Raw genomic sequence first — 10,852 nt, forward strand, 5'->3', positions numbered from 1 at the left:
AGAATCACCCTTCCTCTGGGACCAGGGAGGCATTGTCACTGGGCCAAGCTCATGTCTGACCTTTGAGAGCTTCCCTTGGGTGGCAGAATTTCCCAGGAAGCTATTCAGGCCCTGCGGCAAATAAGGTTCCTGCTGGCTCTTCCCACCAGTCTGCCAGAGGAGCCGGAATCTTTGAATGAAGTGAGGAAAGTCCAAAGAGATTTGTCAGGATGTGTGATATTAGATTTCTTTAGCAAGAATGCTTGTCACTTTGCTATTTTGTGGTGGAAAAATTTCCACTGATTGTGTCTACAAATATAAAATAAAGTGGAGAATTGAAGGCAATTTCACACGAAAATATTAAGCAATGGAAACTTGTTATTGAGCAACATAGGGGGACTTTTCCTTTATGGTCTTCACTTATACAACTTGCCCTTTGAGCTGGATAATTTGATTATATAGTCAGCTCCCTTGGGCAATTCAGGTTTGCCCTCTAGATTTTTATGACCCCCACCCATACATAAAGATAATTGTGTCAGTTTCAGACTTTGCAAGTCTTTAGTAGAATTTGGATTATGGTGGACTTTAAATATAGGAAAATTATTTTATGTAGATTGATTGATGAATATGGTCCTTTTAGTTTGTAATTCATTTGATTCAACTGATTAAGAATTCAGCTTTAGAAATTAAGAAACATGGTTCTGCATTTTATATGACTTTTAAATTTTTTAAAATCAACAAATTATGATATTTATGGGGTACAATGTGATTTTGTTTTTCCCTTTGGCATTGGGTATTGAACCCAGGAGCACTCAACCTACTGAACCACATTCCCAACCCTTTTTATATTTTATTTAGAGACAGGGTCTCCCTAAGTTGCTTAGGGTCTCGCTAAATTGTTGAGGCTGTCTTTGAACTTGCAGTCCTCCTACCTCAGCCTCCGGAGCCACTGGGATTACAGGCATGCACCATCATGCCCGGCACGATGTGGTATTTTGATACATGCACACCTCAGAATTCAAGCCTCTATATTTAAAAAAATTATTTTAACTGACACACAAAAACATACAAATTATACATACTAATGAAGTACCATGTAATGTTTTGATACATGTACACATTGCATATTGTGTAAATCAGGTAAATATGTATACTCCCTCAAATTTTTGTCATTTGGTGAAAGTTTTCAAAGTTCTTTCTTGTAATTTTTTGAAAGGTACAGTACATTATTGTTCTCTGTAGTCACCCTTGGAGCGTCTTGCTCTTATCTAAGTACAACTTGGTACCCATTTGATCATCCTTTCTTGGTCCCTCTCTGTCTCTTATAAGATTTTTTGTGTATGATTTTGAGATCTTTTGCAAGACATGAGGCGACAGACTGCACATGCGCTGCCTTCGTTTTCCCTCCTGATGCTTTGTGTTTGGGTATGTCACCTCTGGGTCTGCTCTGGGGGCTGATTCTGAGTCCCTTTTCCTGGCTTGGAGTCCACATTCAGGAAGGCTTCCTTTTTCTTGAAACATTGGTTCATGGACAGTACTTTCCTGCTTTGAGAGGTGTTATGACATATTTTATATATTTTTTTTGTGCGTGATTTTATAAAGTGTGTTTCTCAAATTAATTTATTCCACCTTGTGCCTTCCTTCCTTTTCTCCGCTAGTCACTGAAAGTCAAACCAGACTGCAATTCCCTTGGGGAACTTGGTCTAATATATTGTTGTTCCCCAATTCCAAGTCCAGTGTTTGGTCTGTGGCAGGTGTCCAGTGAATATTATCAAATGACTTAATGAGTGAAAATGAACTTTGGGAATTTTTTCCCCTCTTTTCAACCCCAAATTCCCCAAGTAAGACTTCCTTATTTACATTGTGTTTTATTTTGTTTTAAATGAAATTCTGACTACTGATTACAGCTCACTTAATTTTTTTAGGTGAATGCTCAACTACATTCTAAACCACCAACTTCAATTTATAGCTCAGATTAGAATCAGTGGGAACTTTTTGGCTAACAGCTGTAGGTACCAAAAGAACCACCAAGATTAAAGTTAAAGACGGTGTCACTGTGTTAGTTTTTTATAGTGGTTGTAGCAAATCACTACAACTGGATGGCTTATAACAACAGATTTCCATTCTCTCGCAGTTCTAGAGACCAGAATTCCAAAATCAGTTTCTAGGCTGAAATCAAGGTAGTGGCCAGGCTGTTCTTGCTCTGGGACTCTACGGTAGAATTGATTCTTTGCTTCTCCCAGCTTCTGGTAGCTGCTGGCACTATTTGGTTGGTGCATCTGAAGTACTTATCGATAGTATTTGAAGAGAAGGGACAAGTGGGGCATGGTGGTGCACACCTATAATCCTAGCTACTGGGAAAGCTAAGGCAAAAGTTTCCAAGTGGAGAGATCCTAGTTTAAAATATGGCGGGCAAAGCGGCGTATGCCTGTAATCCCAGGAGCTCCGGAGGCTGAGGCAGGAGAATCTCGAGTTCAAAGCCAGTCTCAGCAACCTAGTGAGACCCTAATCAACTCAGTGAGACCCTGTCTCTAAATAAAAAACAATAAAAAGGCTGGGGGTGTGGCTCAGTGGTGGAACAGTTGCTTAATTTTGTGAGGCCATGGGTTCAATACTAAAGGGGTCAAAAAAATTTTTTTTTAAATAAAATAATGGACAGGTAAAAGCAATGCAAATATTTAATTTTAAAATAGGCCTTTAATTGCTCTTTATGGCAGAAACTGCATCTAAGGGCAGCAGCCCACCTCTCTTTAGCTTACAGTAGTGTACACCCTTCCCCCTGAGGTTTAGCAGGCAGGGACTGGAATTCTCGGATACTGGCTCTAGTATGCAGCTCTCCTGTAGCAGGTGGAGCTATCTAAGTTCTCACTCTGGGTTGTGTGTCCAGGAAGGTATGCAATTTCCAAATTATTTTAGGTGCTAGGGATGGAACCCAGGGTTTACTGCCTCTACATTATTTTCTAAAGAGAAGATGCTTGTGTGTGTGTGTGTGTGTGTGTGTGTGTGTGTGTGTGTGTGTTTTCTTCTTCTCCTTGTCCCTACCTTTGGGATGCAGATGTGATGGTGACACCAGGAGGCAGAACCGCAAGATAGATGATGTCCTGGAAAGAGCTACCTTGGCACCCTGGATCACCTTGCACTTACCTCTGGGAATGGCACAAGAGACAATAAATTTCTGTATTGTTTGAATGATCATTTTGCAGTCCCTTTGTTACAGCAGATTAGTTTATACATGAATTAATACACAAGCAAGATTAGGGGCCAGGTGTGGTGTAATCCCGTCTACTCAGGAGGCTGGGGCAGGAGATCCTAAATTCGAGGCCAACCTGGGCAATTTAGCAAGACCCTGTTTCAAAATGAAAAATAAAAGGGGACAAGGGATGTAGATCAATGGTAGAGTGCTCATGGGTTCAATTTGCATTGCTCAATAAGTTTTAAGAGCAGTTCTTCTGACTGGGGGTGTAGCTCAGTGGTAAAGTCCTTGCCTAGGACATGTAAGGACCCGGGTTCAATGGGTTCAATCCCCAAAACCATAACACAAACAAAACGCAATTTTTCTCACCTAAACATACCAAATGAGAGTAGTTGTCCCAAGCTGTGTCCTTGTAAGCTTCTCTTCTACCTTGGACTCACTTAGGCCTGCTTAGAACGGTCTGACCTACTTTTACTTGCTAGAGTGAATCTGTTGGTATGAATATGTCACTACTGTGTGTCTATCCTGCAGTAGTCCATGGGGAACCAATTAATAGTCTTCATTAGAAAAGCTGAATTAATGTCTCCTAAGTGTGTTTGTAACAGTGGTTCACTTGGTGCTTTGACTATATCCCTCGTTGCTTTGAAACTTAGATGGTTTTTTCTTTTTCTCAAACTTTTCCCTGACCTTCTCCCTGATCTTCTTTTCCCTGATCTCCTTCCTGATCTCCCCTCCCTAATCTCTTTTTCTCTGAATCACCTCGTAAAAGCCCCCTGTTCCCCATGATGGGTAGAATCACAGCCTTCGAGACAGGAGTCCCCTGTGTTTCTCCTTTGCTAGCAAAGCCATAAACTGTCTCTTTCCTTTTTCTCAAAACTTTGTCCTCGTTATTGAGTTGGCATCGGGGATGAGGACTGAGCTTTCAGTTACATGTTTAAATTCACAAGAATTAAGCATTTTGGCTGAAAAAGAATATCTCCAAAATCCTGTTGGAAAACAAGTTTTTTGTTTTTTGCAGTGCTAGAGATCAAATAATCCAGGGCCTTGTGCATGCTAGGCACGTGCTCTACCACTATGTGACACCCCTAGCCCTTTTTTCTAGGGGTGAAGGATATGGAAAATCATGCCCTTCAGGACCGACAATGGGCCAGAGTCAAAATTCACCTGCCTGCCAAAAGCCCGCCAAAAGTAGTTGTCTCTCCCATAAGGCCCTATATAACTCTGACCTTTGTTGCAGCACCCCACCATTTGCTCCCCCGAAAATGCACCCCTCTGATGCCTCACTGATTGACGCCGCTTATTAATAAAAGGCATGGCTGATCTGTGGAGGTCTGCTCCCGTTTTAGTTCATTTTTGCTTACAACTAGGACTCGAACTCAGAGGTGCTTTACCACTGAGTTACATCTCCAGGCCTTTTAATTTTTATTTTGGGACAGGTCTCGCTAAGTTGCTGAGGCTGGCTTTGAATTTGCAATCCTACTGCCTCAGCTTCCCGGGTTGCTGGGAGGACAGGAATGTGTCAACACATCTGCACCTTTTCATTTTATAAAATTGAAAGATTATGTTTTTTCCCCACAAAAGCAATCCATTTCAATTATGGACAAGTTAAAAGTGACAAAGAGGAAACAAAAGTTTTAGAATCTCACTCTCCAGGGCTGGGGAGATAGCTCAGTTGGTAGAGTGTTTGCCTTGTAAGTATAAGGTCCTGGGTTTGATCCCTAGCACTGCCAAAAAAAAAAAGAATCTCACTCTCCAGTTGGTATATATATATATCCTTTTGGTTCTTTTTTTATGAATGTATGTATATTTACTAAAATCTCACTGTACCATGTGAAGTTTTATAACTTTTCCCTTGAAGGAAACACCAAGCATTTTTGTCACTGTCTCAATTCACACTGACTCTGGTCAACTTAGGAGTTGCCGGAGCTGGACCGCATAGTCTTACAGAGGGAGGAGGGATATTCTGTTGGGTGAATTTGGGTCTAATCTGCAACATGTGCTTGCACATTTTTAGTGGTATGAGATACAGAAAAAGAGATAGTATTGGTTTATCATCTTGGGAAACTTTGCTTATGACTTATACGCATGAGAATTTGCTCAGCCTGTTTTAGCACTACTTAGAATCTGAGTTATTGGCTTTTATTTTTATTTTTTCTTCTTGATTATAGTGATGACAGAATTATTCACCTAGTTCAGTCAAAATAAGAATTCAATATTATTCTTATGCCTCTTAGCTTGTCCTTTTGTAAAAACACAAGGACTGGAATGTAGCAGACAACCCATGTTTCCCAGGGTCATGCACTGAGCTGAGCACATCACACGCTAAACCTTGCAGGATCCCAGGTGGTGGATCTCTCTGGTCCTTTAGTTCAGTTTCTCAGGTTAGAAAATGGAGACCTGGAAAAATTAAGCAATTTTCCCTAGTTATTACAGCAAATAAGTATAAGAGCTGAAATTTAAACCCAGTCTGTCTGACTTCTAAGCCCATCTTTTAGTCTCCATACTTATTGTCTTTCAGAGAAAATATTAAGTTCTCAAATACACTTTTAAAAGTGTATTTGACAAATAAAAATTATAGACTGTCATTGTGAGCCACATGCTATATGAAATACATATACATTGTGGAATGACTCAGTTGAGCTACTTAATATATGCATTACTCCATTAGTTACTGTATTTTTGTGGTGAGAACACTTAAAATCTACTCTGTGCTTTTCAAAAATACGTAGTTGTTAATTATAGCCACCATGTTGTACAATAGATGAAACTAATTTGTTTTTGCATTATTCTTCAAATACCCAAATGCCATCAAATCTATGATGCCATAGATTGTAAGACACATTATTTTGTATTTAAATTATAATGAAAAGTGTTTCTAACTAATCGTAAGGTGCATTTCAATTTCTGAGATATTATAATGTAAAATGTAAACTTTCATACTGATGAAATATGATAAAATTACAGGACTACTTATGGAAACAAGAGGCTAATGCGGTGTAACCCACGCACGTGGGCAGTGCGAATGGTGTGGATTCTTGGTGGGTTGCGTATATTCTCAGGGGTGAGCTCTAGCAGGCAGGACCATCTATAATTTTCAACTCACTTGCAGAAATAGTGGTTGTACGGTTGGATTTGTTGCTGCAGTTGGATAAGTCATTATTATTCCTGCCAATGGTCCCAGAAGCTAGGAAGCACCAAGCTGCCTAGAGCTTACTTGAAAATAATAATAGAAAAAGAGAATAGGGGAATAATGGATGAGGTATGTGCAGCACTTTGTATCTGGGATTCTGATTGCGCGATATATACATCTAGTGGTTCTTTTCTCTGCAATGATGTATTGAACAGCAACAATAGCAACATTTTATGATTTCTAGGAAGTATCAGCCAAGAAATTATAGCTGAAGGAGGAAATTAAATCAGTCCAGCAGAATTATTCTAGAAATAAGACCAACAGAAGACTGAACACTGAGCCTTGAGAAATGCCTGCACTGAGGGAGGGAGAGGGGGAAGGAAGGGCAGAAGGGCAGGAGAGAGGAGGGAGAGAGAAAGGGAGGAGGAAAGCCCACAGAGGGCTAAGTCACAGAAGCCAAAGGAGGGTCACATTGCTTAAAAGTAGAGGTGGTAACTGGGGGTCACTTGACGAAGACAGTTGGTCAAGAAGTATAATGGATCTGGTGCCTATTATGAGAGTAGAAGAAGGTGATTTGAAAGCAGAGTTAGCCCCTCTGCCTTCATTATTTTATGGAACTGTTATAAAGCTAAGGGTGGATGTTCTTTACGGACTTGGCTGGATGACTCCTTACATACTAGTATTTGTCTTCTGGATCTTCTCTCTAATATCCGAGCTCAGTTTCTTCCATCTTCTGAAATCCTCATCTTGATGCTCTGATGCCTCTTGCTTTGGATGCCCTCCTACTTCTAGTGGTGAATTTTGACCTGATTTTTTTTTTCCTACTCCTTATGCCTTTAATGTTGATGTTCCCCTGATTTTATCCTTAGCCTTATGCTCTTCCCTATCTTCTACATGCTCTTTGGAATATCTTATTCCTATTGCTATGGTTTGAATGTAGACAGTGTCCCTCAAATGTCCATGTGTTAAACCCTTGTTTCCCGGGGAGGAGCTGTGTGTGTGGTGTGGGGGGGTGCTGTGGACTTTCAAGAGAAGGGGCTTCATGGAAGGTCCTTAGGTCATTGGAGGCACTTGAAAGGAATTATGGGATTTTGTTGTCCTCTCTTTCTGCTTTCTGGCTTAAGATGTGAGCACTTGCTCTCACACAAACTCCTGTCATGCTGTATCACCCACATACGAGGCCCAAACCAATGGGGGCCATCCACTGGACTCGGATCCAGAACCGTGAGCCCAGATAAAGCTCTTCTTCTTTTATAAGTAGCCTGTGTCAGGTATTTCACTATAATGACATGACACTGACAAATACACCTGGGATTTCAAAAATTACCATCTCTGCTCTTGATGCCTAAAACACATTTCCGGCCCAAGTCTCTTACTTTAATTTCTGACTCAGTTTTCCTTCCTGCCTTCTTTCTTTCCTTTTTTCTTCCTCCCTCTTTTCTTTCTTCAGTTCCATTTGATAAATTTTGCAGCATACCTCTAGCAAAGTATACCTGGCCCATAAAAATGTACTTTAGGTACTAACTTTGTCCTTATCTTGATCTTATATTTTTCTGCACTCATTTTCCCTCCCATTTGCCAAAATCTCTTACTTAGACTCTAATTCTTTTTTTATTCAATTCACTTTATATTTTTCATAACGCGAGCTCTACAGGCAAATTGGATCAAGTCTGATGAAGTCTTCCATGTCTCACCATTGCATACAGGTTGCAATGAAAATATCTTTCCCTGAGTCTCATCCCTTTATGATGTGGTCCCTACCTACTTGTCTGACACCCCTCCCCCCATTTCCCACTCAGTTTGTGACTCAGGAATGCTGACCTACTTGTAGCTGTGGCTTTCACATTTCTTTCCTTCTGCTGGAAATGCACCCCTCCCCCATCCAATCTGGGAGAATTCCTGCTCATTCCCGGTCCTCCCTCTCTAAAGCTTTTCCCTGATTTCCCATTCAGGTGACATTCTTAGCTTCCAGCCTTACTCTGCACAAATCTCTGTTACAGCCACTATTGTAATTGCTTATGCTTTTTCCTGCTAGATGGTATGACTTTCATTGTATCCCTGTTCCTGGTACAGTGGCTGGTGTTAAATAAGAGTTTTGGTGTCCTTAAAGGTAGTTTGAACCAGAGAAGAACTCATGTGGGGGTTTCCTTTGACTTTAAAAATTACCGTTTATTTATATTCCATATTTAAAAAACCTCAAGGGGTCTCACAGGGTGTGGCTCTGTGGTAGACTGCTTGCCTCGCATGCACAGGACCTGGGTTTGATCCCCAGGACATAGAAAAGAAAAAGAAAAAGAAAAAAAAAAAAATCAAGGGCTTCCTTTTAAGGTCAATTTAGATATGTTATTGTTCCATGTATAAATCTAGCAAATGTTTAGGGGGTACTTTGAGTAATATTTGGTCCTATACACAAGTGTAAACATTTACATATTTGAACATATCATAAATAAATATGTTTTAAAGTATTTCATATGCCTGGCTATAAGACCTTCCTAAATGTTTAATTCTTATAAATCTGATCACATGATTATATATCCAGCCTTAATTATTTTTAAATTAATTAATTAATTGCTATTCTTTTTAAATGTCATAATATTTGAACTTTTTAAATAGGGTACAGTGTTATGATTAAATACATCTATATAATGTCTAATAATCAAATTCAAGTAATTAGCATTTCTAGCTCCTTGAATATTGTCATTTTCATTGTTAGGAAATTTCAAACTCTTCTCCTCTAAATATTTGGAAATGTATAATGATTTGTTGTAGACTCTGGTTACCCTGCATTAGAATTAATTTCCTTATCTAACTGTATTTTAGTACCTGTCCTCCAGCCTCTCCCTATCCCCTTCTACCTTACCTTTTCCAACTTCTAGTGACCGCTATTCTCTCTACTTCCATGTGACTGATACTTTTAGCTTCCACAAATGAATCAGAACATGTTGTACTTGTCTTTCTGTGCCTGACTTATTTCATGGCTAGTCTTAATTCTAAGGATCAATGTTCTACATAAACAGTAAATTTTTAACTTAAGATCATAAGGGTAGCTGGGTACAGTGACACACACCTGTGATCCCAGTGGCTTGAGAAGCTGAGGCAGGAGGATCACGAGTTCAAAGCCAATCTCAGCAAAAGTGAGGCACTAAGCAACTTAGTGAGACTCTGTCTCTAAATAAAAATACAAAATAGGGCTGGGTATGTGACTTAGTGGTCAAGTACTCCTGAGTTCAATCCCCGGTAATACCCAGTCCCCAAAAAATCATGTAAGTGTAAATTTCTCCATTACGTACACTAAATAGGAATTGTAGAATTCATAAATAACTAAAAGGTCAAATAAGTACTTTTAAGTATTCATTTCAATTGGGCTTCTAAAACAAAATACCATAAACTAGGTGGTGTATCAACAATAGAAATTTATTTCTGATGGTTCTAGAGACTGGAATTCTGAGATCAGGGTGCCAGGATGATCAGGTCTGGCGAGGACCCCGTTTTTGGTGGTAGATGGTTACATATCTTCCCACAACAGGGGTTATAGAGAAGAAAGGTCTCACTTCTCTTGTAAGTGCATGATTCCATTCCTGAGGACTCACCTTCTTGACCTAATTACCTTCCCAAAGTCCCGTTTTCAAGTACCATCACACCAGGGATTAGACCTTTCTTTCTTTCTTTCTTTCTTTCTTTTTTTTTTCTTTTGCAGTGCTGGGGATAAAACCCAGAGTGTCCTGCATGCGAGGCAAGTGCTCTACTACTTCCCAGTCTACCCTGGCTAGATTTTTAAGATAATTAATTTTCAGGGGAACACAAACATTCAGTCAATGACAAATATTATGAATGCTATGTTATTAAATACATATAGATTCCTTAAAATCAAGGTATTTTAAGTATGGAGCTCAAACCTCCAGTTAAGAAATGCTAAGGAAATTGAAATGTTAATTGCCCTGATTTGATCAGTACATGCTGTATATATGTTGAAATATTACACTGTGGCTTATAAAAATGTGCTAGTGTTACTCATTAAAAATAACAATCTACATTTTTCCTGTTCCCAAATGAAATTGATGTGTACTTACTAAGAATAAAAAAAAAATAATAAAAATCTGTTAGCAGTACAAGTTTCATTCTTTTTTTAAAAAATATTTTTTGTTGTAGATGGATTCAATGCCTCTATTTTATTTTATTTTTTCACATGGTGCTGAGGATCGAACCCAGTGCCTCACATGTGGTAGGCAAGCGCTCTACCATTAAGCTACAACCCCAGCCCAAGTTTCATTCTTATAGACATTTCTGTACTTAATTCTAAACCCTCCCAAGTCTAAATATGCTTGTTCTCTAAAGAACAATTACTGTTAAGGTTTGCATCCTGGGGATAATTTTTGGGGGAGATTACAAAAAAATCCATGTCTGCAATATGGTAGAAATACCCTGAGCATCTCTGAGTTGCATGTTGACTGCATAACTTAAAGAAGGTGGTCCCAAAATTCCACATCCTCTGATTCACGTCAGTCATTACCAAATCTTCTCCTTACAGCGTTGTCAATCCCACATCTGTT

Source organism: Sciurus vulgaris (genome assembly GCF_902686455.1).
Source record: "Sciurus vulgaris genome assembly, chromosome: 12".
Classification (NCBI taxonomy): Eukaryota; Metazoa; Chordata; class Mammalia; order Rodentia; family Sciuridae; genus Sciurus; species Sciurus vulgaris.